Source organism: Macrotis lagotis, chromosome 7 (genome assembly GCF_037893015.1).
Source record: "Macrotis lagotis isolate mMagLag1 chromosome 7, bilby.v1.9.chrom.fasta, whole genome shotgun sequence".
Taxonomy (NCBI): Eukaryota; Metazoa; Chordata; class Mammalia; order Peramelemorphia; family Peramelidae; genus Macrotis; species Macrotis lagotis.
The window spans coordinates 54,988,196-55,014,572 of NC_133664.1; the positions used below are offsets into that span (position 1 = coordinate 54,988,196).

Consider the following 26,377-nt stretch of genomic DNA (forward strand, 5'->3'; position numbering starts at 1 on the left):
TGGCCGTTTTCCTTAAAGAACCTTGAGTTAAAGTCAGACGATCTAAGTTAGAGTCCCACTTTTAATTGGACATCTAGCCTTTCTAGGCTTCATTTTCTCATCTATAAAATTGAGGCTCTTATGAAATGGAAGAGTATGGTGGAATCTCAAAAGGTTTTTCCTAGATTAATAAGAATGCTTAGTATGGTTTGACATGTATAGCATATATTAGATTGCCTTTGGGAGGGTAGGGAGGGAGAAAATATAAAATTCAAAACTTTGCAAAAATGATTGTTGAAAACTACTATTACATGCAGTTGGAAAATAAATAAAATATTTAATATAAAGGTCCTTTCTAATTCTAAAATCTTTGGAAAGAAAAAGCCCCTGATATTTATGCAATGTGGCATGGCATAATGGAGTCAGAAGACAGGTTCTAACTCTATCTGTCCTTCTCTGTTGCCTGTATGACTCAGAAATCCATTTAACTCCCCTGAATCTTAATTTCCCCTTCTGTGAAATGAGGGAACTAGACTCCATGACCTGTAAGGTTGTCACCAATTCTAAATCCTACCATAGCTTAAAAGATATTTTTGTCCCATTTAATATTAAAAATAAGGTTGGAGGATTATGAAGTTGGATTTAAGTAAGAATCACCTGGAAGATGGTGGGACAAAACATTGTGCTCTCCCAAATCATTCTCTTCCATCCAGGGCAAAAAAGAAAAAAGAGGGAAAAGAATCAAAATAAAAGGGATTTGTGAATGAATACAGTACAATCCAATTTTACATGTTTTTTCCCAATTGATATTTTATTTTATTTTTCCAATTCCATGTTATGAAAGTTTTTTAACATTCATCCACATGCTTATGCATATTTTTAAGACACACAATTTCCTTCCACTTTCCCTTCGTGCCCCCCCCAGTGGCGAACAGTCAGGTAATATTATTGTAAATACACATGTCTACTATTTACTGATTAGTCATTTTTGGTATGAGGAATTAAGATTAAGGGGAAAGAAAGAAACAATGAGATAGGAAATAAATACACAAGAGAAATTCTTAAATCGGTGAATGTAGTGTTCAGTCAGATTCTGGCGGGCTATTTTTATTTTGTTTTGCTTCCTCTGGATGGGAATGGCATTGTCCATAATCAGTCTAATGCAATTGTCCTAGCTCTAAACTGCTGAGAGGAGCTACTTCCATCAAGGCTGAGCAATTCACAATATTGCTGTTAATGTGTACAATATTCTCTTGGTTATAGATGTTATTAGATACTAGGGTAGCAATCAGGAGGTCAAGGTGAGGAAAAATTACCCAGATATGCTCAAAGACTCAAGTGGATCTGTAATATTATTTATGTGGACGTTCCCTCTGACATGTACCCAAGCCTACCGTATCTATTGATCTTCCACAATCCCATCACAAGGGGCAGACCTAACATAATCAAAACCTTCCTCAAAGTCTCCTGCTATTCATGGACTCCCATGGAGCATCTAGATTATCCATGACTTCATGTTTCCATTCTTCTTCTCCCCACATACTTTACTAGTCCATCTTCCTGTTCAATCACAAATTTCACATGTAGACATGGAATGTAATAGGGTCTTTGAAATCACCAGTTCAATCCCCTCACTTTGAAGAGGAGTAAATTGAGGGCCACAGAGATGGCGACTTGCCAATAGTCATAGCTAGTTATTAATCAAGTAGGAATAAAAGCATAGGCATCTTTGACTATCAGTCTGCTTCATGCCAATGTGCTTCCTCCCCGAGGATACTCCTGGGCAAGCCTGGCTACCAGCTCATTGTTATGACTTAACTTGTAATTCAGTTAAATAAAACTCAATTAAATCCGTGCATGTGGAAATACTTTGAAGCTCTCAGGTGCTGAAGAAATGAAGGCTGTTTTTAATTCTGAATACAGATAGCATTCAATTATTTGATCTGATTTGCTGGACACTACCTTGGGGAGAGAGTATTAGATTCAGAACTGCTGACCTTTATCACAGCTTTAAGAAAATATTCACCTTGGTTTTGTTAACTTTAAAAGTTTTTCAAGTAACTGATTGATTTTCCTTTTAAAAATCTGTTAAGCTTTACATGTTGACGCATTCAGTGGGTTTTGATTCAAAGATGTTGGGTATTGCTGATGAAGTAAATTTTCAAAAGTCTGGTAAAACTTCTAGGTGGTTAAGGGTTGCCTTTTCTTGGATTCCTCCTGTACTTTCTTCTATTCTCCACATCCCCTCATTGTAATCTCCTGCTAATACCCCTGCTTTTCTAACCCAGGCTTACTTCAACAATCTGGGATTTCATCTGGGTGAGTAGACTCTTCCACTGGTGATGACACTCCTCTGTGCCTTAATAGATTGTCATTATGAGGACCTCTGCCCTCAAAAGTTTCTTCATTTACTATTGTAGAGTACGTCACAGAGTCCAGAAGGCCTAGGTTCAAATCCTGCCTAGGTCACTATATAAGCAACTTTGGGCAAGTCTCCTGACATCTGATCCATGACCCTTAAAATAAAGGGACTGAACCTAATCTCTAAGCATAATCTCACCAGCATAAAATTCTGCATCCCCAAATGGTACTACATAACCTAAGGGATGAGGGATTCATCTCAAGGATCTGCCTCTTTCATTCTCTGTATATTCCCAGCTAGGTAGGGTGCATCTTAATCTCTTCCTCTGCTGGACATCACTATTTAAAGATACTTGCTCTCAAACTAGGAGGTGGTTCCATTGTAATAACAGAGAAACCATCCTTGGATTCCCATGTAGTTTGCATTGCTGTTGAGACGCTCCGGGACCTTTGGATGGAAGGTTGTCTGTGGATGCCAGTTGTTAGGTCTCCTTTGGGGTTGATAGTTCATCAGGGGCAGTGTTTCCTGAAGTGCTGCCATCAGAGGTATGCCTTTCCTTATTGTAAACAGAGGTGACAATGAAGGCACTTAATCGCCTAATTACCTTTTAAAACAGTAGACAGTGTTACTGAATGGGAGAAACTAAGGCTCAGGAATGAAAAAGAATTAGGACTTGGGTTTTGTTTTACAAAACCCAAAGCATTAGGGCCACTTCCCCCTTCCCCAAGTTAGCCACTGTGGATGAGTGCTCATGTGTGAGTTATTGAGAGGTTATTCATCTCAGATATTCTTGTATATCTGCTTTTCAAATATATTTTTTTTTGTCTTCAAAGAATGTCCGAGGGCAGTTACATATTCTCATTGCAGTTCTTCATATAGTATCTAGCAAAGGTTGGTTTAATATTTAGTTTCCTAGGCATCCTTGTGGGACCCAAGGGTTTCTTCAGCATCCTGGGGATATGATACTCATTTTATTGTGATTTAAACAGGAATGCAATGAGGAAAGGTCTGCTTTGGGCAAAATCATGTTGACTCCTAGGGGAAACTGACAGTAAAAAAGAGACTCCCTCCAGGCTGGTGTTCAGAGTTTTCATCTTCTCTTAGTCTGATGAGTAGTGGGATGATATTAAATGCTTTGGACAGTGGGAGAGTGTTTTTTCCTACATTTGTGCAGGCAAAATTATCTGGACTTTTTGACATGACTAGAATCAGCACTCTTATGAAGACTTTGACCGTCCTTAGAGTAATTGTAAACCAAAAAGTTGAACTGTAACACTAAAAAAAAAAGATATTCTTTTTATAGAGATGACCCACCATTTTTTCCCATCCTGCATCTCTACGCTTTTTTTTTCTGATAGTTATGGCTTCCTGGTTCATTCTCTGTTTTCCATGAAACTCACCCTACTAGCTTTTTTCCCCCTTCATCCTCTCAGATAATCAGAGGTTGTTTTTTCTGAGTTGTATATAACCAAGTATTTAGCCAGCTCTTTACCAAGACTGTTGAAATAGTAATTACCATCTCCTTCTACAAAATACAGAATAATAACTGCTTATCTTGCAACAGCTTAATTGGATAATTATTTACTGTTTTGCAGTACTTAGAATAGAATGCTGGTAAATATTGTGGTTAATAATGTTATTCTCTATAATTTACAGTCCACTGCCACTGCTAAGTCTTCTCTATTACTGTTTTCTAGCTAAGATTACTTCCTTGGTCCCTTTTCATAGTCTGCTTTTTCAGAATGTAATCATTTGCATTTATGAAAACATTTATTCTAGTAAATTGCAGACCACTGCAGTGGATAGAGGACTGATCTTGGATTCAGAAAGACCTAATTTTTGTCAAAACTCAGCTAAGATGCCACCTCCTACATGAAACCTTTCCTGTCTAAGGCTTCTAATACCTCTTTTAACAGTCCTTTATATTTATTTGGTGTATTGAGAGACAATGTGATGAAGCGGCTAGAAAAATGGCCTGGAGAGTGCTGGACATGGCAAAGATTATTCTTATTAACATTTATATTAGCCCTAATATATAACATATGCTACATGTAAATATTATGTGTGTACTTCTATATGTATGTATATATAAAATACTTGCTAATTCATATACAACATCTATATTGTGAAAATATATATACTCATTTATGTGTATATATGCATGTTCTATGTTATGTATGCATGAATGAATTGGAAAACTGATTTCAATGGTTTCATTAAATAACAAGAATTTTTAACTGGTTCACCACAAAATTATTCCCCAGAGGTAGTGTCGAGTTGGAATTTTTACAACATTTTATAAGGCATGTCTCATCACAAATCTGGGATGTCCCAAAAGGATTAAAAGATTGTTACTGTAATTTGGATTAGAGGTCCCTTTTGATAGATAAACCCTCAACTATGGACTGTATTTGGTTATAGACTTTTATTGCAAGTTTCTCCTTTGCCAACCACACTCCTCCCCATTATTTATTTATTTCATTAGTCCATCCATCATATTTCATCAGAATAATCAAAAATAGAGATTGGAGAAAATGGGGTTCAATTATTCCTCACCTCTTCCATTGATATATATATATATATATAATATATATATAATATATATTATATATATATATATATTATAAAATAGGAGTTAGAGCTGGAAGGGCTCCCTATGGATCATTTCAACAGGTGTTAGTCATTTTACAGTTAAGGGAGATAAGGCAACACGAGAAGAAGATTTGTCCAAGGTCACATTGGCAATTCACTGAGCCAGGATTTAAAATTAGATTGTCCTCTTTACGTTGTGCCATATTTTGTTAAATTATTTAGGGGATATCTCAGTAGTAAAAACAGAAGAGATTCCATCTTTTACCTTCCAAAAGTTTCCTGTTACTGTGAAATTAAACCCATTGTAAAAGAATAGGCATAAACCTTTTAGCAATATAATTCCACATCTTTTCTTAATATATTTTACAATTTATATTTATACCCAATGTTATAAAAGGAACTTGTAGAGCAGAGGTGTCATACTCATTGCCTGCAACACTCCAATGTGAACCTAACCAAATTAAAATGTAACTGGGAAATATTTTACAAAATAAAAAGAAAATTAAACTATATAAATATAAATTAAAATGTGGGTAAATCAATAGAAACCATCATATTTTGTTCCATCATTTAAAGCTGTGTCCATCTCTTCATAATCCCATTTTGAGTTCATCAAGAAAACCCCAAATGGATTCACAAAGAGATGGACACAATTGGAAACAACTGAACCACCATTTCTAAAATACATAGATAACATTTTATTCTAATATTAAATCAGTATGCCTCCTGCCTAGATTCTTATTTATGGATTAGTTCCTCATCCTCCAATTTCTATTTCAGTTTGACACCACTATTGTAGATGTAGCTATCTACTGATGAGGAAGTTGAAATTCAGAGAATTTAAGTGGCTTTCCAATTCCTTTTGCATAGCAGTTGTCAATGTCCAATTTGAACCAAGATTCTTTCTGTACACATTCTCTCTCTCTCTCTGGCTAATACTGCTAGGCTTGGGATTTGGTAAATTCTGTACGAGACAAGCAGTGTTAAATTGGGCAAGTCAGGGGGATTTTAAGTGGGGCAATGCCCTGAAATCTGGAGGAACTGAGATCAAATATAACCTCAGACACATAATAATTGCCTAGCTGTATGACCTTAGGCAAGTCACTTAACTCCATGGCCTTAAATAAATTAATTAATTTAAAATAAAGATCCCCCCCAAAAAAATTGTGCAAGTCAGATAACCCTGCTCAGCCTCATTTTTTCCTCATCTACAAAACTGGATAAAAATTTTACTTAACTCAAAGGATAGTCACCAGGATCAAAAGGAGTAACATGCACAATGCTTTGCAGATTTTAAAGCATCATATAAATGCTAGCTATTAGCTTCTTAATTAGGGTTTTAAAATTTTAGGTTTTTCCCTACTGTCAAATTCAGCATTCTATCTACTTTGGCACTTAGTTGACTATTTACTGCCTAACCATGATTTTGTGACCCTATATTCCAAGTCAGATGTTCTGAGTTTAGAAATATATTCCTCTGAGGATTTCAAAGAATCACTAATTCTTTCTTATTTACTCTATTGAAACTCAGACTTATAACTATGTTGAAGAAAGCAATCTAGCTTTTAGCTTGAGCTGCACTTTTTGAGCCCAAGCTATTTATTAAGGTTCCAGAGGAGTCAAAAGGATTAATTTCAGGACATTTTTCCTTTTTGACAAGACTTGGTCAGGGCCTGATGAGAACTGAGGGTATTTATATGTTATGCCTATAATCCATAACATAATATTCTACAAAGCCATTTTCCTTGGTTCATTTTTCCTTTGGAATTAGTACAAATTGAAGGAAAAATTTTGATTGAATTTACATCATACAATGTATCCTTCCATTGCTTATGGAAATCCCATTAAACACAAAAAGGTTTTGCAAACACACATACTGCATTCAATAAAAAATATTCTATTCCCTACTTACTCAAATGATTAAATATAGTAATTCCATTTATATAGAATTTAAAATGTACAAATATAAGAATTCATTATTATGAAGTAGATATTATAACCATGAAGAGATCAAGTTAGGTAATTATAGCCTTTTAGGACTTTCTTATTCTTCTAATCCTAGGACCCCCCCCCAACAGTATCTGGTATATTCCTTCTTAGGATATTTTCAATGAATAAAATATGATTATTTTTTTGAACCCAGTTATGTTGATATATGTTATCAGAATATAAAAATAGTTCAGATTTCAGTTTAAGAACATGTGACATATCTATGACCATTAAATGAATAAATTGACAAATGCCTCAAAACAATTTTCAAAATGCATTTTCTTTAGAGGAAATATAGAAATTTACTATTTGTAAAAGAAATAATATATCACCTGAAGAGTTACAAAGTGCTTTAGATGTCATATCATTTGAAACTCGTAACAATGCTAAGACATAATTCCTACAGGTCAGAGAAAAAATGGAGAATCAGGAAAAAAATAACTAACTAGGAAGATGTTTCACTTTGCTAAAGAATAGCAAAACTGTTTTGTTTTCCTCCGATTTTGCCTCTTGTTTGAAGATATCATCAAAAGAAAGTGAATTAATAAGCAGCAGGGGTCATTGAAGGCTGTTTCACCTTTCATAATCCTTTACATCAGCTGTCTGAAGCATCTGTAGTTAGTCAAAGTTTATCATCTCTTCATTGCGGCAGCGGGTAGACCAAGTGGATAAAATGGTTGGCCTTGAATCAGAGAATACCAGAGTTCAGTTTGAACCTCAGATACATACTAGCTATATAATCCTGGACAAGTCACTTATCCCTTGCCTAACCTCAGTTTTCTCAGCTGTAAAATGGGGATTTTACAGGTTTACCTTGGTGATATTTGGGGTTCGATGCCATATCACTACAATAAGGTATATTGCAATAGAGAGAATCCATGATGTTTTGGTTTTCTCAGTATCTATAAAAGTTTATTACAACTATACTGCAGTCTCTTAAATGTGTGATAATATTGTCTTAAAAATATGTACATACTTTTAATTAAAAAATAATTTACCACTAAAAAATGCTAGTTATCATCTGATCCCTCAGTGAGTCCATTTTTCTTTTTACTGATGAAAGGTCTTGCTTCAATGTTGGTGACTTCTAACTGATCAGTGTGGCTATGGAAATTTCTTAAAATAAATCAACAATGACTTTTCCTTTCTTTTTTCCCCTGTTATTTTTTTTCCAATTACATGTTAAGATACTTTTCAATCTTAATTTTTATAAGATTTTCTCCTTCCTTCTTTCTAATTTATTTATTTTTGAATTTTACAATTTTTTCTGTAATCTTGCTTCCCTTCCCAATCCTCCCCCAGAAGGCAGACAAATAGTCTTTACATTGTTTCTATGCTATACATTGATCCAAATTTAATGTGTTGAGAGAGAACTCATATCCTTAAGGAAAAAATAAAATATAAGAGATAGCAAAATTATATAATAAGATAATTTTTTGTTTTATTTTGTTTTTAAATTAAAGGTAATAGTCTTTGGTCTTTGTCCAAACTCCATAATTCTTTCTCTGGATACAGATGGTATTCTCCATCACAGATATTCCAAAATTGTCCCTGATTGTTACACTGATGGAATAAGCAAGTCCATTAAAAGTGACCATCAACTGCATGTTGCTGTTATGGTGTACAATGTTCTGGTTCTGTTCATGTCATTCAGAATCAGTTCCTACAAATTCCTCCAGACTTCTCTGAATTCCCATCCCTCCCAGTTTCTAATAGAACAATAGTGTTCCTTAATGTTCATATACCAGTTTGTTCAGTCATTCCCCAATTGATGGACACTCACTCAATTTCTACTTCTTTGCCACCACAAACAGGGCTGCTGTGAGTATTTTTGAACATGTGATGTTTTTACCCTTTGTCATGATCCCTTCGGGGTATAGACCCAGGAGTGGTATTGCTGGATCAATCTCCCTCTTTCTTTACCCCCCCTCCCCAAGATAGCAATTAATCTGAGAAAAGTTGTACATGTTCAATCATTTCCATTATTAAATTGAATTTTCCTTTCACAACATATATTTCTCATAATAGCAATGCAATTTGATAGCATTTTACCCACAATAGAACTTCTTTCAAATTGGAGACAATTCTCTCAATTTTTTATCAATTAAGTTAATGTTATATTCTTAAATATTTTGGGGTCTCAGGGAATAGGGAGGATAGAAAAGAAGGAAAAAGATAGGGGAATTGGTGGAGCAGTCGGAAAATACACATTTATCTATTAAGTTCTCCATCTTTGGTACCTCAAAACAATTACAATAGTAACATCAAAAATCAATGATCAGAGAGCACCATAACAGATATAATAATGAAAACATTTGATATGGTGCTAGAATTACCAAAATGTGATGCAGAAACACAATGTGAGCATACACTATTGAGAAAAATACCAATAATTTCGGTCAATGCAGGGTTACCAAAAAAACTTCAATTTGTGTTTTTTAAAAAAAGCTCATAACCAGGAAGGGCAATGAAGCAAAACAATGTCTGTAATAGCACCTACCTTCCAGCATAGTTGTGAGGATTACATGAGATAATATTTGTAAAGTTCTCCTGTGAATCATGTATACTGTTGTAACCATATCCTGTAATGTCTTCTGTATGTCATGTACACTGCATAACCATACCATGATTTTTTTTTTGCATGGGTTCTTAATCTTTTCTGGGTCATGGACCCTTTTGGCAATCTAATGAAGCTTATGAACCCTTTCTCAGAATGCAGTTTTAAAATATCTAAAATAAAATATATAGGATTGCAGAGATAACAAACTATATTGAAATAGTTACTGCCTAGTCTATTAAATGATTAACTGATGAAACAATATCAGAACAGCTTTCCATTGACATTGACATCTGAAAAAAAGGTAGAAGTCTAAGATTTTCCTAAATGAATTCAACAGAATGATAGTGAATACTGAGGGCATAAGTAATGTTAATAAAAAACTATCAAACCTAAATGAAATAAATAACATGCATTAATCTCAATTCATTGTAAAAGAGACTATATTTAAATGATCCTGACAATTAAACAAATTCAGTAATAATAATTTTATAAAGAATCCAATGAGGAGGGGAAGCTAGGTGGCACAATGGATAGAGCACCAGCCCTGGAGTCAGGAGTACCTGGGTTCAAATCCGGCTTCAGACACTTCATAATTACCTAGCTGTGTAGCCTTGAGCAAACCACTTAACCCCACTGCCTTGCAAAAAAAAAATCTTAAAAAAATGATAAAAAAAATAAAAGAATCCAGTGAGGGATCAAGGAAATTCTTGACATCAGATATCTAAGACTACTATCCCTGGAAAATTAAGAATAACTGTTGAAGTAAGAACAGCTTATACAGTTTCTGTGATAGGGGTAGTGCTTCCCATGCAGTTTCTAAAAGCAACTCCCAACACTTAGAGGATGTCTTATCTTTATTGTGCTCCAATTAAGTAATTGAAAGAAGCATTATTGCCTATTTTATAGAAAAGGGATTTAAACTATAAAAGAAGTTTCTAAGTCGTTCAGAAAGGAAAAATAAGCGGCCATTATATCTCATTATACTTCAGAATGGTGTGATTTACTCAAACTAGGAATGTTAGCAGGTATTTAATAGTACAAGAAAGGTTGTCATCTGCTCTATGGGTATGTCTAAATCCTTTTCATCATCATCCACTCTTCGTCCTTCCTCCCCATTTCCCAATCACCTAAACAAAGCAAATCTAAAATCCTGAATGCTTGTCAGATTTAAATCTGGATGCACCAAAGCTCTCATTTTAAAAAATGATAAGCATTGATGATTATTCCCAGAGAAAAGTATGATAATGTGAAATTCAAGGATAATTGCCCCAGGGAAATATCAAGGAAATGAAGGTGTAGGGAATTCTCTACTCTCCCCCATGGGCTATGAAATTCATCATTGATTAAGCATAAGAAAGTTTTTTACTTGTGGTTTAAACCACAAATACAAGAGAATACTTGTAATAGCTATATTTCACAGTATGGTGACTGTTCAGCAATGACTTGGTTGGAGCCTAACCTTCTAGTGTGATTTTTCTTCAAGGGATGGGGAGATGTGAAGGATCAGAACAGAGAATAAATTATGAGAAGTCATCCTTCTCATCCTTTCTTTGGTCATATTCTACAGCTCTTTCTGTGGACAGGAGCTACCTTGGATTAACCCTTTTCTGCCCTGGTATTTTGGATTGCTTTCCCTTTTTTAGCATAATAAATAAACCTCAATTAATCAGTCAGCAAGCCTGTATTACCAGGTATAGTGGTGTACCTCTATGCCCTGGGGCAACTGAGGATTGTGGGTCTCTTGAGCTCCAGAGTTCTGAACCACACTTGACTGGGTGTCTCTACTAAGTCAGGCACCAATATGGTGACCTTGGGAAGAAGAAACAACCAAACTGGCTAAAGAGAGGAGAAACCACCCCATTTGGAGATAGAGCAGGTAAAAATTTAATGCTAATCTGTAATGGAATTGGGCCCATGAGTGGGTGATGCCTTTGCATTCTGGATAAGATGGGGAAACCTAGTATGGAGAGGAAGGGGAGTCTCTGCTTACCTCAATCAGTTCCCTGGTCAGTTTGCTCTGGGCTGTTATGCCATTTACATGCTGGAACTGGCAATGGCTTGTTATTTTATATAAGACCAGTTGGCTTTCAAAGAGTCCTTTTGACCTATCCCAATAAAATTGTTTGCATCATTTAATTTCATCCAATGGCTTTCATTCCTTCCAAACTGAATAAACACTTGGTCCACCTGTTTTCATGTCTTTGATTGATTGATACCTTCAACAGATAGATTCCCACCTGATTTAGGTCATTAGTTTAAGTGATGTAGAGTGATTGTTGGTCCTTTCAGATGACCCCAACTTTTACAAGACAATCAAATGAGTTAGAACTAGAAATTACCAAAGTGATCTGGTCCAGCCCTTTCTTTTTACAGTTACAGAGACTCAGATAGATCAGATGCCCAATACTACATAGAAGAGGAATCATGAGATAAGCTCATGTGCTCCAAACCAGTATTCCTTCTACAGCTTCAAATTTTCTGAGTATATGAGCTCAATAAGGGTCTAGGATGGCTCTCTAGAAACTGATAATCTGTATATGACTGATGTTTGTTTTATTCTTTTTTTAAATATCTTGATTCTTTCATCCTTCATTGCCATGGGAAAATAAAAAAACATTACCTGGTAGCCAGATTTTTGGTGATGAGCCTTGATGTACTTGACAAGGCTAGTCTTTGGACAACAGACAATAGGCTGTCATCAAGCCCATACTCAAAATCTTTATAGCTTGCTAGAATCTGCCAAATTCTATTCTTGCTGGAATAGCCATTGGTGCCAAACAAAGTGCAGTAGTTAATGATTTTTCTAAATAATTAATTGTAGAGCATTATACAAGAAATCCATGTTCTTTATGATACCTTACTTTAATTGCCCTTCTATAGTGCCTGCATTCTCCAGAGCACTATCCAATTTTGTGCCCCACTTACTATTTGCCAAGGAGGGATGAATTTAAGTATACTTTTCTTGCATCTATAAATTTTGATGGCCCAAGTTGATTGTAAGCTTCTTGAAGGAGTAACGGTTTCTTTTTTATACACTCATATTCTGTGACTGTGTTAATTTACTCATGTTTTATGATTCTCGAGTGAGAGAAGCTGTTCCTTATGTGAATACACATGCTCAGGGGAAGGGAGTATTGACACACCTTTATTTGTGAATGTGCTGTCTCTGAGGAATGAAAGTCAGAAAGGCCAGGTAAGATGTTGAACATTTTCTAATGCTTTCCTTCACTACAGTATCAACATCGTGTGCAATTAATCTTATACAGTAATGCTGTGACAATGAGATGATTTCTCCAGAGAATCTATGCTAATACTATTAAAATGCTCTTACAATGTCAAAATGATTGCAGTGGAAGCATGTGGGGACCGTGCTTATGTGATTATGATATTATAGTGATATGCGATTACTATAGGAAACAACTAATTCAACTCCATAGAGACTTGCATTATGAAACCATTATAGCATGAGATTATAACGACACAATAACTTCCATGCATACTCGTGATGTGAAGACTAAGAGCTCATTTGAATGCAAATGGTATTTCCATTAAAACGTAATTAAACACAGAAAGCAGTCCTTGTTAAATTTGAGGCAGAGATGTAGAATACAAAATTGAAAATGGTGAACTAAGACCACCTGAAGAAAAGACTGCCCAGCTACTTCCAACTCTGGAGGTTCTTGGGGATGAAACTACATGGAGAGGGCATTTGAAAAGCAGGAAGACCTGGGAAGCAGGATACCTTGGTCAGGTCCTCCTTTAGAAGTTATTAGCTGTGATGAAACCTTAAGCAAATTATCTTTTAGACTAGACATGATTTCTTTGGTATATGGAGATCCAGATAAGGAAACTTTTGAACCAGTATAAATCAGTGCTCATTCTGAAATTTGTCTTCTTCATAAGTTGCCTAAGACTGTGAGAGGTAAAGTGAATTTTCCAGGTCATATTAGTATTTTTTTGAGTCCTAGGTCTTCCTCATTCATCCATCTTTAGCTACTATGCCACACTGTTATCCAGGTGATTGTTGTTGAGTCATTTCATTTATGTTGTAGTCTTCATGACTCCTCTTAGCAAAGATACTGAAGTGGTTTGACATTTCTTTGACCAGCTCATTTGACAGATGAGGAAACTAAGGTAAACAGGATTAAATGGCTTGCCCAGGGTCATATAGCTGAATTTGAACTCATGATCATGAATCTTTCTGATTCCAGTCCCAGTACTCTAGCCAACTGCTCCTAGGTAAAGTAATTAATTTTATTAAATTCTGATGTAATATAACATCCTAGGGGGCAGAAGCTATTTCCTTTTTGTCAGTGTTAAGCAAAATGCCTCATACATACAAAGACATCTTCCTGAATTCAGATTTGATCTCAGACATTTAAGTAGCTATGTGACCCTGGGCAAGTCATTTTACTCTGTGTGCCTCACTTTGTAAAATGAGCTGAATATGGAAATAGCAAACCATTACAGTATCTTTGCCAAGAATACCCCAAATGAGGTCATGAAGAGTCAGACATGACTAAAATGGTTAAACAAAAATGGATAGGAGGTTGGTGATCAGGAGATTAAGAAATTGAAAGGTCAAGATAGAAAGATCACCTTTCTGTTCCTCAGCTGTTCTGACTCTAGGATGAAAATAATAATTCTTTACCTTCCTCAAGGCAAGGGGTCTCTTCTATTGTGCTCCATTGTGCTTCAATTGTGTCCAGATCCTTTGTGATTTGACCTGAAGAGTTGTTTTGATAAGAGTGTCACTTTAAGTCAGGTAGCTTTCCTGGACCAATTGGGCAATTTTAGCCACTAGTGAATAAATATGAACGGGAGGGCTTATTTTGTTTGTTAGTTCTAAAGGGACTTCGATATTTAAAATTTTACTTTATATTTGAATCAATGGAGACAGGTAGAATGTGTGCTATTGGTGAAATCAGGAAGACCTGGATTCAAATTCCATGGGACATTGGGCAAATCATTAACTTCTCTGAGATTCAGTTATATATGTGTGTGTGTGTATATATATATATATATATATATATATATATATATATATATATATAATATCATAATACCCATAGGTCATTCTTCACAGGGATACCATGAATATTAAATAAGACAATGTACATAAAGCACTTTGCAAAATTTAAAGGGAGAAATTAAGTCTCTTTGAATATAAATTAAATTGCTGCCATTTTAGTCTGTTTACCTAAAAAAAATGAAAGTGTCAGGTCTTGAAAGATAATAAAAGTTCCAAAATTTATGGTGTAATTTTAAGTTTTAACTGGGACACCTTGTAGCTCAAAGGTCCACAGCTCTCCAGCTAGAAGGGGACTTCCTTATTTTATGGATGAGGAAAATGAGGCTCAGAAAAATTAAGCAATTTGCCTAAGGTCACACTAGGAGGAATCCTCAGCAGTGGATTTTAGACTCAAATATTCCTGATTTCCTTCCTTTTTTTAAAGAGTTGGGGAAGTACAGGAACAGAAAGTTGCGTATGATGTCAGATATAGCCTTTTTGTATGACAACTTCTTTAGCTATTTTTCTTTGTCACAAAGAAAGGTTCATGGGGTAAGAAATTATTGGGAAATATTTTGGTGTAAAAAATCAAAAAGTACCATAAAACCTTTAGAAGAGGTGTGTCCAGGTGTGTCCAATTCACTGCCTACAGCTCTCATATGACCCTCAAAGCCCATACTTCATTACATTATTACATTTTTATTATACTCATTAGTAATATGACATTATGTTCATAAATAAATATTAAATTGTATATGCATCCCTTGACAAGCTTTTGTTGGGCAATGCAGCCTAGAAAAGCATAAAAGTTATACCATGGTTTAGGACATAAATTGTTTTTTTTTAATGAATGTTTTGCTTTAGAAACAAATAGCACTCTTCACAGTCCAATTTCATCTTATAATGTTGCTATATTATTCAGTTTTGTTATAAAAGCATATTAGGAAATGCTATTAATTGTGACAGCTAAAGAAAAGTCATCAACAACAGAGGAGAAGGCTTCATTAAGAAGCTCATGTAGCAATCGGAAGCCTACCAGAGATAGCATTGTGCTTCTAATTATGACCAAAAATGGTTATAACTTATTCTAAATATAGCTCAGTCGATTTACATTTTTATTATTGAACATTTCTTCAGCACTCATATATGCTCTGTATTTTATAGCCATTTTTATTGCCACTTCTTTTAACAACCCTATGAGTCAGTATTACTGTCTCTGTTTTTAAAGTTTGGAGAACCAAAGCACAATGCAGAGGCAGGAATGGAGCTGGTATCAAAACTCATACTCCCTTGATTTTTGTAGCTGCTTCTTTAGCCCAATTACTGATATTGCTACTCTTAGACAATAAATCTGAGTGAAATCAAAAATATTCACCTCTGATACTGAAACTTGATAGGTGCAAAAATATATTTGACTTGTGATGGCTATAGCTACATGGTGCCATGGCTAAAACACTGTCTGGAATCCTGGCATTCAAATGTGTCTCAGAAATAGATATGTCACCATAGATATATCACTTACCTTAATCTCCTTCATCTTTAAAATGGGAGTAATAGGAACATCTACATTTCAGGATTGTTGTGAGGATTATGAGAAGATCATAAGATACTTATCACAATTGCCTGGTTCATAGTAAGTGCTATATATATGTTATCAATGATGTTGGTGGTAGTTGTGCTGATGATGATGATGATGATGATGATGATGATGATGATGATGATTAGTTGACTGTTGCCATGATGATGGTAATAAAGATGATGATGCCTTTCTCTTGGATAATTATGGATGATTGAGTGATTAGTTGATGCTGTCTTGCTTTGAAGTAGTTATGGATGGTAAGTTGGTTAGTTGTTTGATATCCTGATGATGATGATGTTGATACCTTGATCTTGGGTAATTATGGATGGTTGGGGGCAGCTAGTTGGCACAGTGAATAGAGCACTGGCCTTGGAGTCAGGAGTACCTGCATTCAAATCCGACCTCAGACACTTAATAATTACCTAGCCATGTGGCCTTGAGCAAGCTACCTAACCCCATTGCCTTGAAAAATCTAAAAAAAAAATTATGGATGGTTGGTTGATTAGTTGATGATGCCTTGCTCTTTAAATAATTATGGATGGTTGGTTGGTTAGTTGGTTTGTGTCCTCATGATGACGATGAGGATGATGATGATGATGATGCCTTACCCTTAGGTAATTGTGAATGATTAATTGGTTCATTAACTGTTGTCCTGATGATGATGGTGACAGTGATGATGATGATAAAGATGCTTTGCTCTAAGGTAATTATAGGTGGTTGATTGGTTGCTTATTGCCCTTCATTCACAAAGAGAACCAAAACGATATCATTATGTTAGAGTCAAATTACAATAATTAGACCAATTTAAGCTTGGAATGCTCTACCACAGATCAGGCACAAAGAGTCCATGTGAACATTTCAGATGAATTCTTTAACTGCACATCTCACATTTCCTTTGAGACACTTCAGTTCTGCTTTGCAAATAGAGTACAGCACCTTTTTTGATATAGATGTGCCATGCTGGGTAGTCCTGTGCCAGTATCTTCCATATCATATGACTGATTCCAAAATACTTCAGAGAGATCTTTCTTTTTTAGATTTTGACAAGGCAAATGGGGTTGGGTGGCTTGCCCAAGGCCACATGGCTAGGTAATTATTAAGTGTCTGAGACCAGATTTTAATCCAGGTACTCCTGACTCCAGGGCCGGTGCTTTATCCACTGCACCACCTAGCTGCCCCTTTCAGAGAGATCTTGAGAGTGTCTTTGTATAACTTCTTCTTACCACTATGTGAGCCCCTACCTTATGTGAGTTCTCTATGAAATAGACTTTTTGGAAGACATATTATGGAATAACAAGACACTTTAGTATGAATTATGCAGTGATTATCAATGTGATGGAGAGAAAAGTATACTAGATAAGAGTGAGGAAAGGTATATGAATAATCATAATACATAATACAAACTTTATCTACATTATATATTATATTCCATATAAAAAATAATAACAAATAATAGTAATCACAATGTTTGTGGTTCAGTTATGTCTGATTCATCATGACCCCATTTGGGATTTTCTTGGCAAAGAAACTGGTCATTTGCTATTTTTTTCTCCAGTTCATATACAGATGAGGAAAATGAGGCAAACATGGTTTAAATGACTGACCTAGGGTCATACAGCTAGGAAGTGTCTGAGGCCAGAGTTAAACCCAGGAAGATTACTCTCCCTGACTCTGGGCTTGGTGCTCTATCCACTGTGCCACCTAACTGCCCAGTAATCAAAATAATAATACATGTATAGCACTTTTTAGTTCAATAACATATCTCATTTGATCGTGTACTTCTGCCATTAACTAAATAGGTAACCTCAAAGAAGTCAGCTTATATCTTCCAAACTTAATTTCCCCATCTATAAAAATGAGGAGGTAGGACTCAAAGTCCCAATTACCTTCCTGTCACAAAATTCTATTATAAAACTGTAGATGATACAAATATTAAGATGCAATAGAAGAGAGGCAATTGGGTGGCACAGTGGATAGAGCACTGGCCCTGGAATAAGAAGGACCGTAGTTCAAATCTGACCTCAGACAATAATTACATAGCTCTGTGGTCTTGGGCAAATCAGTTAACATCACCTTGCAAAAATCGGAGTGAAAAAGGTATATATATAAAAGGATATATAAAAGGATATATATAAAAAGTATATATAAAAGGAACTCTACAGTTCTTTAACTGAATTGTCTATAAATTAATATTGAATATTATATGTACCAACATTCAAGATATAAGTCTTTAACAAACAAACAAGAGCAATGATGAGGTAAACAGAGTGAATCACAGAATTTCAGAGTTGGAAGGGACCAATCCTCATACACAAAAGGAACCCCTGACATTGTACTGAGGATACAGAGATGGGTTAAAGTCAGGAAGGAAGACCTGAGTTCAATTGAGACTTCAGACAGCAGTACTGCATGACCCTCTGCCAGACTCCCTTTCCTCCTCTGTTAAATGGGAATTAATAATAGCACCTTTTTGTTGTGAGGATCAGATGAAATACCTAGACAGAAGCACTATATATTTATTGTTATTCTCTTCCTTTCCCCACTTTCTTACTGTTATATTCAGGGCAAGTCATCACCATGTGTCTTCCTAAAGACCTGGGAGAAGGAGAAATCCACCATCTCACAAGACAACCACTTTTTGTTACTGAAATATTATAAAATATTGAAACACTAGAAAACATCTCTTCAAAAGCCTGTCTACTAAAATTATCTTATATTAAAATTAGGATTTAGCTAATTTCTTGAGAAGTTGAATTACATATATACACACACATACCATACATAACCTATATATCTGCAACATTTCAAAACTACATAGATATATGGATATATATGTATACACATAGATACAGGTAGACATTTTAAGATACACATTATATATGTATGCATATGTGCATGTATATTTGTATGTCTGTGTGTGTATATCTATATATTTGGCTCAGGGGAGATTATAAATGTTTTTATCATTTCCTAAGCATAATTTATTTTAAAATCCAAAATCTGTCCCTCATTCCTGGGGGGAAAATCATTTCTTTTCTGAACTATATTTTCAATTATGCAATGCAGTTTTTTAAAAGAGCTTTGAATTCCTCATAAGTCTATTTTTTAGCACCCTCAAAGTCTATTTTTTAACATCCCTAAAGATATAGAAAGTGTTATTATTGCTGCTTAAGAGATATATGCAACAAAGTACCAAAACGACTGGTGATTAGCCTCTGATCTCATTATGTCTGTTTTCAGAGACACTTTTTGTCCATCAAATATCAGCCTTTCCAAAAGCTACTTAGTCTTTTAGGATCAGCCCCCAGTCATGATACTTTAATACCTCCTAAACCACAGACCAAGCTACCCCAGGGAGCAAATCTGACCTTTCTCTTCACTTGTTCATCATGGGCATCTTCTCTTTTCTCTGGTTCCTCCTTCCCAATTTATTACACACACACACACACACACACACACACACACACACACACTTTTTTTCCTTCCTTGAAGTTTGCATCCTAATGTGTGAGATGAAGCAGAGGAGAAGGATGATAAGGAGGAGGAGGAAACAGAAGAGAAGGGAGAGAGAAAAGAGGAAGAGGAAAAAATAAAAAAGGAGGAAGATGAGAAAAAGAAAAAAGAGGAAGAAGAGGAGGAGGAGGAGTAGGAAGAAAAAGAAGAAAGATGGTGATGATGTTCTTGTAGTGCTCCATGAAAGTGTCTATTTTTTTAAAAAAAATTAGGGGTTTTTTTGCAAGGCAATGGGCTTAAGTGACTTGCCCAAGTCCACACAACTAGGTAATTATTAAGTGTCTGAAGTCGGATTTGAACTCAGGTACTCCTGACTCCAGGGCTGGTGCTCTATCCCACTGCGGCACCTAGCTGCCCCGAAATTGACTGGTAACACTTCTCTTGCCTAGTTTGCAAGAGGCTCCAACAAGTTCTCTTCTGTTGCCCTTATATATACCTTTCCCCCTAGTGAGATAATAGAATTGCAAGACAGAGACAGACAGGATAGATAGATAGATGGATAGATAGATAGATAGATAGATAGATAGATAGATAGATAGATAGATAGACAGACAGACAGACAGATTTTACATTGACACAATAGATACTTTCTAATACATTTACACAAACAAGTCCCTTTTCAAATCATATTAACTAGAATAGTCAAACAAAAAAAATAGTGTTTGCAAATGATAGTATAATTCACCTTTCTTTTGTAAGTTACTGATTGTTAACAAAAAGGAAAAAGATAATTCTGCATTCATGGCTGGGAAATACCAAATGAAGAACCAACACCAGAATGCCCAAATTATATATGTAATAATATGTAAATTACATTAGCAAAAAATACTCTATAGAATCTGACAAAAAAAAGAGTCCTTTGGAAGACTATCAAAAATATTAGAGGGAAACACATCTTAGAATGTGATCAGTTTTTCTAAACAAGTAGTATAATACTGGGGGGAAAAGTATATTGAATACCTTAATATATTTGAGTTTATAACTAATCACCAAAGATCTATCATATGTACAACATTCAACCGAATATGTAATTTTCTTCTTGCTATGGTCTGGTGGGTTGGTTTTGGGGATTTGAATAAGTCAAGAGATATATCAAAGACACTTAAAATTTTTATTTAAATGATTTTATAAATTATTTTTATCAATTAATTAAAATTATGTCTCATTCTCTAGTTCTTTCTGAAATTCAATTACCTTTTCTTTTAGATCCTATTCCATAAGCATGCACATAAGGGTAATTTTGTTTAATCTTATGATGGTTTCATATATACATTACCTTTTAGCCTGATGTAGTTTTCCTATTTGTATTTTTCAACAGTATATATTTTTACTGTTATCTTGTCTGAAATGATTGCTCCCCCCTGCTTTTTTGCATTGACCCTAAGTATAGTAAATTCTACCCTTAACACTTCATTTTAATTCTGTAGGATTTTTTACAATTCAAGTGAATTCTCTGAATAGAGCAGTATTGCTTCATTCCATTCTATAAAATGATTTTCTGTTTTTATCAGTTGGTACAATCTATTACTAATAATTAACTTAATTACTAATAAAATATATTAAATAATATATGATAAATAATGAATTACTAATAGATAATAGCTAAAATTGTTCATAGTACCAAAATAAAGATATATATATATATATATATATGTTTGTATATAAATATTCTTATATATTGCTCAATCTTTTTCAATTATTTCTGACTTTTCATAATCCCATTTAAGGTTTTCTTGGCAAACATCCTGGAGTGCCATTTCCTTCTCTAGCTCATTTTACAATTGGGAAAACTGAGGCAAACATGCTTAAGTGAATTGCCCTGGATTATACAGCTAATATGTGTCTGAGCCAGGAATTGAACTTAGGAAGATGAGTCTTTCTGATTCCAGGCCCAACACTCTTATCAATTGTACCTCTGCTCCCCCTCCCCCTCTCCCTCTCTGAAGTTTAATTTCCTGAACCAATCTGATTCACAAACTAGCCCAGATCAAGATGGCATCTGCCTTTATCTAATGAGATAACATATGTCCAGTGCTTTGCAAACTTCAAATGCTAAATAAATGCTTGCACTTATTACATCTCTGTCTTTTGAATGATCTCTTAGGTACCTGGGGTTTGTTTTACTTGCATAAATTCTTAACTCCAACATCAGACTTCAAAGATGCCTTCCTTCTCCCTTGCCCAACCCATTCTCTGGTCTATTTTATTCTGTTTTTCTAGTATCATCTTTTCTACATTTGACTAGCCTAGTCCAAATAAAAGTATGGTTCATTATTCTTATTTTACCTCTTTTTGCTGACTACCATTCCCTTTCTCTTGGGCTACTATGATTAAAAAAATAAACTGCGTCTCTTCCACTACTACCCTCTTTATCCCTTTTCCTTTACCAGGATAGTGATCTCTGAATCAGAGATATTCCACATAAACTTGTGACCTGCCAGAGTGCCATCACTGTCAGATAAAAATGGCATTGGAAAATATTTAACAAAATAAAAATATATTAAAACATAGATAACATTACATCTTAAACCTAAATCAATATAAACCTGAAGGGAATTATTCTGCATAGCCTCATTTCTATTTGAGTTTGATACTATTGCTCAAAACTACTTTAATTGCACACTTTAATACTCATAACAACCTTGGAAGGTAAGTACTATTATCCCCATTTCACAGTTGAAGAAATCAAGAGAAGCAGACTTTAAATGACTTGCCCAAGGTCACGCCACTAGGAAATATCTGAATCTAGATTTGTATTCATCTCTTCCTGATTCCAACAAATTATTATCTCACTTGGTCCTCATTTTAAAGATGAAAAAAGTAGTGAAAAAAATAGAGGTCAAGTAATTTGTCCAGTCACGGAGCTATTAAGTGTCTAAGACCAGATTTGAACTCCACTGTCCTGATTCCAGATTGTCTATTCTAGCCACCTAGATATATGTATATTTACTTTTTTTAAATTATATACCTGTTCTACTCTGCTAATTTACTCAAAATAGAAATTAAATTAAGTAAAAGTAATGTGATATTTTGTTTTAATGGTACAAAAGCCTTTTGCTTTCACTAAAATAGGATCAACAATGATATTTTTTAGTCAGGGCAATTAAATATTCTTCATGAGTTTGAAAATTTTGGCTTTGTGATACAGTGATTCAAGGTTCAATTTAGATATTTGGTTTTAATGACAGTCAAAGCTGAAAAAAGACATTTGAAAAATAGACGCAAATAAAAGAGGGTAATTAGGTGGCACAGTGGATAAAGAGGTAGCTAAGACTCAGGAAGACTTGAATTCAAACCAAATCATGTCTCAGATATTTCCTAGTTGTGTGACTTTGGGCAAGACATTTAAGCTCTGCTTGCCTCAGTTTCATCAACTGTAACACCTATCTTCCAAGGCTGTTCTGAGGATTAAATGAGATATTATTTATAATGGTGCTTAGCAGAATGCCTGCTTCATATTAGATATTATATAAATAAAAGATATTATTATTGTAAATATTTTCATTACCTATGCTTATTAAATTACATCACTCACTTTCAAAATTGTCTTCTGATTACAATATTTTTGTTGAAATTTGGTTGATTAATTTTCTTCTTTCCCCATGCTGACCTCCAATCTCACATTCCAACTGCCTTTCAGATATCTCAAAGAGAATATCCAGTAGACATCTTAAACTCAATTTTCAAAGTAGAACTCATTATCTTTCCCTCTAATTCCTTTCACATCCTCCTAGTCCTTCAGGCTCACCACCTAGGATTCATCTCAGATTCCTCACTATCTTTCCTCCCTTCCCTCCATATCCAAGCCAAGTCTGTTGGTTTCTCTTGTACATCTTTCTAATATGCATCCTCTCCTTTGATAGTTATGTAAGTAATCCAGAATAAAAAAAGAAATTTAGAATGAAGTGATGATGATTTCCTTGATGGAAATAGAGAAGTTTGGAAGAAGAAAGCTATGTAATGAGATCTGAGATGTACATTGCAAACCGCCAGTTGATGTTTGCTCTTCCTGTGTTCATTCCGACTGAAAAAATTGAAAAGGCATAGACCTCCTGGACCAAGGACTCCAGCAGCTTAGATGAGCTTGTGGCAATCATGAGATGGGGGATGGAACTGGCAAGACAAGTAATTAGACTGGTGTGAGGACATCTGGTTCAAAATTAGTTTTTAAATATCCTAATGGGTTACCACCACAGGAGACCCAGTGGTAGAAAAGGACAGAATGTGTTTTGGTGGGGGTGAACATAGGGATGTTAAACTATAATGGATAAAGGAACTTGTGTGGTTTTGTAGGAGACAAGTCTGTAACTGATTATCTTGGCGGAGGTTGATCCAGTTTATCACCAAATTGAGGGCTCTGGAAGTATTCCAGCCCAATCGCCATTTGGAGAACTTATCAAAGTCCCAGTGACAAGACAGAATTCCTGAGGGGAAAGAGTTCTATTTATCCTTGGTATATATTTAACCATCTAGCCCTCTCAAATTATTTCACTAATTTGCTTTTTAAAGTTTCTATTGTATTATTCCTGTGCCATTTCATTTAAAAAAACAATACTTAACAATAGTTTTTCTCAAAAAAAGTAACTTAAAAGTCATTAATACTATAGAAAAAAATATTTTCTCTTTCTCTGTAGAATCATACTCAAATTTACAAGATAAGTTGTCTTGGGAGAGGGGGGATATATATTGTCCTTTGGCTTTTGATATATCATATTATATAGCCTTTTCTGTATAATTTCTCATCATTGAAGATGAGTCTAGGATGATTCAAAATACCTTTCCAAGTGAGCAATCTCCTAGTTGCTTTATAGATTTTTTCTCTTTATTTAGAAGCACTAGACAGAATGGCAAGATTTCTGGTGAATTCTGGATTCTAGCAAGCTATATTTTTCTCCTCCATTCCAAATACTTCTGGGCAATTTTCTTATATTATTTCCTGAAATATGATACTCAAACTATTCATTTTACCAAGTTTTTAAGAGACACCAATAACTTTTAAATTATCATAGCAAACTTTTCCTTCTAGTTTGTTTCTTTGTTTTGATTAGACCTCACATGTTCCTCCAATTTTCTTGTCCTTTGGTTTTGCTGCAATATTTTTTGCTGAATCTTTCCTTCTTTATTTTAGTTTCACCTTTCATTTCCTGCTTAATTGAAATTTTCCTATGTCTGTAATAAACAATCATTTCACGTTTGCAACTTTTCTTTATAAGCTATAATTTTACTCCTTATGTCTTCATAGCTCTTTTGTAAGCTTGTCAATGACTTTTTTCTTATTAATAGAATTTTTAATTCTCTTTCCTGGGATCTTAGTTGTAGTTTCACAGAATTATTCTCTTATTATTTTGAAGATTTATTTTACCTCTAAAATATTTCATCCTTGTTAATAGTTATCTCTTCATTTTTTTCCTCTGGTTTTTCTCTGGAGGTTTATTATGGAGATTCCTTTCCCTTCTCTCTTATTTTTCATTTGCTTTATGAATGGGGGGGCAGTGATGACAGGGTGTTAGGCTTAGATATACCTTTAAATTCCACCATTACCTATTTTCCATCGTCCTCTTCCAATAATATTCTTTGGCTTTTTCTCAATCACTTTATTATCCTAGTCAGTGAAACTTCTTAGATCCACAGCTTTTCCTGAATACACTAGCTACTAACAGAGAAAACCCCATACTTCCATTCTTCATTTGGCCAGTCATCAAGGCATACACAGCCCTAAAAATGAATTACCTGACCAGGGTTCTCCTCTCATTGAGGCAGATCCTCTATCTATCACTCACAGCTCTTGAGGGACCTACTGGTTTGTAAATACCTTGACCATGGTTTATTTATAGTTGTATCTCCTCAGCATCTGATAAAATAAATTGTGCATTCATAAATTTATAAAAAAATCTGTGATTTTTTGTGAACATAGGGATTTCTTCCACAAATACCAACCTGTCTATGACTTTTGTAGATAAATGGTAGCAAGTTTCCTGAGGCAGGAAGCAGTTAAGTGACTCCCCCAGGGTCACACAGCTAGGAAGTTTCGGAGATAAGATTTGAATTTCCTCTTATATTATATTACTCTTTACATTGTATGTACTAAATACTTGATATTTGTGGAATGAATGACTATTGGTGGCACTGACCCAATTTTTATATGACTACACAACCCTCATCCCAATCTTAATGTCTGAATTACTTCGAGGTATATCTTCCCTAAAGGAAGAGTTCTTGCTGATTTAGGATCTAGAACTGGTACTTAGTCTCCCAATTTATTTAAGCCCTTATGAATGATTATTCAAATTACATAAAAACGATGTTTTTACATTTATCTGTTCCTAGAGTATATCCAAATCACTTGATCACATTTCTTCCAAAATTAGCTTAAGGAGTAGGTAGGGAAATTATCCCTCAATATAAACAGCAACTTGGCTTTCACTTGTTAACTTTCATACTGAGTTGAAGTATCCTCTCTTTTTTCTATTAAATGTCATTATGGAAAAAAATTGCCAATAGAAATAATAGGTATCCAATTTTGTAAAACCAAGGAAAAAATCTAATAGTCTCAATGCAAATTATCTTCCCTAATACAATTTAGGAAGTATGAGCAAACCCTGAGGTGACTTCTCTTACCATAGAACAGATATTTTCACCCCAAACATTCATCTAATATATATATATATATATATATATATATATATATATATATATATATATATATATATAGAACCTGCAGGCGCTCATTTGTGAGAGTGTGACTGAAGATCTCGTCAGATTGATCCTAACACTTGAACAGAGAGAGCAGAA

General features: G+C 34.7%; 1 protein-coding gene across 2 annotated transcripts in view; it reads left to right on the plus strand.

Annotated features, from left to right (window-relative positions):
• PTER (phosphotriesterase related) overlaps nt 1-26,377 on the plus strand; it is a 108,277-nt gene that overhangs the window by 1,259 nt on the left and 80,641 nt on the right. The window contains exon 1 of one of the 2 annotated variants that reach the window (XM_074192925.1): nt 281-2,298. The exons of the other annotated variant lie outside the window; for it this stretch is intronic. The gene's annotated coding sequence lies outside the window, so the exon portion shown is untranslated. Of the gene's footprint in view, nt 1-280; nt 2,299-26,377 lie in introns of those variants that run through there. 2 annotated transcript variants of the gene reach the window in all.